Here is a 3,239-nt window from a genome sequence, read left to right as displayed (position 1 = left end):
GTAATAAATTATTCATAAATATCTTATACAAATAATAATAGTTTAGTCTTAATCTTTTAAATATGCCATTCAATTAATTGTTTTTGTCATTTTTCTTTTTCTTTCATACTTCCTCAATTTTACATTTTAATGCAGTAAATTAATGTTATTACTGGTTCGAGAACTAATATGATGATATAATGATTTAACTGATGATTTACTAATTAAATTGTATATTAGTGAAGTTGGATATACATGTATATTATACTAACATTAATGTTAAAAAATAATAAAGAAGACAATAATTTATAGGTTTTGCAAGTAGTAAACATAAATTGATATTTCTGTATAATTACCGTCTAAGAGTTTATGAAAATGATATTTATATTAAGATAATGTTAAAATTTTAATAGTGAAATTTTTCTCACTAATATATTTTGTTTTAATATCATCTTTCAGATCATTATCATTTAATTATATTTCTTATCCTAATATTATTTTGTGCCCTTTTAACTTTTAACTTTCAAATCTTAATATCTACTTTCATATTAGCAACTTTGAAATCTTCTTTTTATCTTGTTTTTGGGTCTAAACAAGGTGGTTCCATATGTGGTGTATAAAAAGGTGTAATGTATGAAACTCTCACCTAGTGAATTCATAAAGTATATGTACGCAATCTTATTCTTTATATTAATTAATATTATTAGTATAGTAATAATAATGATTTCAGCTCCAAAAAAGCAAATGAATATTGTACTAGTTTGTATGCAGAACGCTTAACAATGTGCTAAATCAATTGCTACTTGCAGCCCATCAGAGTTGGATCTGTGATATCCCTTAAGCCCAGTTTAAAGTAATCCCCATAGATCGCTTACTTGCTTTGCTTGCCAAATTTAATTAGTCCATCTTTCCCTTCCTAGATCAATGTTTTTCAACGAAAATACCAACATTTTAATTGGATATTGTTGTTTACCTAACTTGCAACAATTCTATATAGCACGAAATAATACTTACTGGCTGAGTCACGACTATGTCGCTCTCTTTAAGATGTTTCGTGGCACTATCCAAAATGTGCAAGCAGACTATCAACCACGTCGTCCCCAGGATAAAATAACTCATATCTCTGTTATCAGAGTATTGCTGCACTATAAGAACCCATCTCGAATACACCCACCACATTATGGCTACTAGTGTCAATTCTTGAAATTTCCACAATATAGCTACCAATGTCAATTCTCGAAATTCCCACAATATGGCTACCCGTGCCAATTCCTTTTCCACGATACTGACTACCAATATCACTTCTTGAAATGCCCACAATATGGCTACCAGTGTCAATTCTTTCCCTCAATATTAACTACTAGTGTGAGTTCTCAAAATTCCCACAATTTGACTGCGTGTGCCAATTCTTAGTGTCACGGGAAAGAAAAGGGGAGAAGGTTGCTGGAAATGCGTTGGCGGAAAATATGAGGGAGAAAGAAAAATTTGAATGAAAACACATTCAACTTGAGGCAAGAAAATATGAAGGGATGAGACTTCTATTTATAACATGAGATTTTTTCCAAGTTCCTCATCTCTCCAATGTGAAACTTGAGAGTTGTTTTCTTTCAAAATTCTTCTATGTGAGACTTGAGAGTTTTTTAGATTTCATACTCACAACTAAGTTCCAACAGATATCTATATCAATCTCCCTTGGTTTAACTGTGTATTGATTAGGTCAATATGTCCCAAAAAATAAAAAATTGTCAAGCCTAAACACGAGCCAGCCACAAAGGTAGTAGTGGTGGTGCATACACATGTGAGGGTTTTGACTGTGTATGTCCTTATTCACTACAAAACCCTTGTAACTTTTGGGCACACCCACTAGCGCACTAAAGTCTTATAAACACTCTTCATATGTTTCCTCCATTTTATATATGTGGATTTGAGCCTTTTTATTTCACACTAAATGTCCCAATTGGTGGTGCATTTGTTCCAACATAAAGATGGCAAAATGGGTTACTCGACTCATTTGGCTCGTGTCCATAAAAATTTAAGTGAGTGTAGGCATGTCCGTTTTGTCTTAACAGATAAAATTCAATGTCCTACATGTTTTAGAATGTGGTAATGGACATGCGGGTGGCCCATGGACATTGTTGAATAATTAAAAAATAAAATAAAAAATCCATATTAATAAATAAAAATAAATTAAATAAAGTAAATGGAGATAAAAAGTTAACAAAATCTTTGATATTTTATATGAAGTTAAATCAATAACATTATATTACAATTTTTTAGGGTTTTAAATCACGTTATATCATAACTTATTTGCAAATTTCTTAACTTTTTCCTTAAATTATGCTTGCAAGTCGCCCGCATTGCCCAATGGAAATGCCCACGAGCTTGGCAGACAAAATGGGTAGGACAAAACGGGAAAATGAACAAAATTTGTATGTTCTACCCTAAAAAAAATGCAGGCTATGCGGGAGCACCCATGTGCATTGTGTGTTTTACCATCTACATTCCAACATATGGTCCTAGACAAAAATAATTGTGACATCTACCATATGCCTAAAAGTTTATTATCCCCTGTCTCTACTATGCTTCTCCTTCCACCTATACTTCTCTACTAAGTCATGGATGAAGGATAGCTCATAGTTGGAGTAGGTGATGACTAGGGTCGAGTCTTAGTGTTTCAAGCTTGCTAGGGTAGTGGCAACTAGTGAGGCCTAGAGATGGAAATTGATAGAGGTTAAGAATGGTGACTATTGCAGTAGCCTAAGTAACCATGAGAGAATAACAAAAGAATCTTCATATTCTCTAATAACAGAGGAAATAGTTACATATGGCCTACCAAATTTTTTAATGTTGTAGATTATAACTTACTTTTAAATAAAAAAATTATAAATCATCAAATCAATCTATACCTCACATTTCAGGAGTATTAGAGAAGATTTCATCTCATAACATATTGGATTAGATAAAAGTTTAAGTAACTAACTATTATGATGCCTTTATAAAATTTAATCGTTTTTGGTAAGATTTTAAATGTAATTAATAAATTTGAAGAATATTTTTAGAAGAATATATAATATAAAAAAGTGATAATTGTTTTTTATATTTTCTATCTCATTTCTTGTATCACTTCTCGTAAATAGTATGAAATTACAATATTATTGAATATTTAAATCAAATTATGGTAATTTTTTTAAACTATTAGGTAAAGTGTAGTACATGGAATGACCGAAATAGGACAAATTTTTTAGTAACGTAACTCTTCC

This window comes from Lupinus angustifolius, chromosome LG09 (genome assembly GCF_001865875.1).
Source record: "Lupinus angustifolius cultivar Tanjil chromosome LG09, LupAngTanjil_v1.0, whole genome shotgun sequence".
Classification (NCBI taxonomy): Eukaryota; Viridiplantae; Streptophyta; class Magnoliopsida; order Fabales; family Fabaceae; genus Lupinus; species Lupinus angustifolius.
This window is presented reverse-complemented; position numbering follows the sequence as displayed.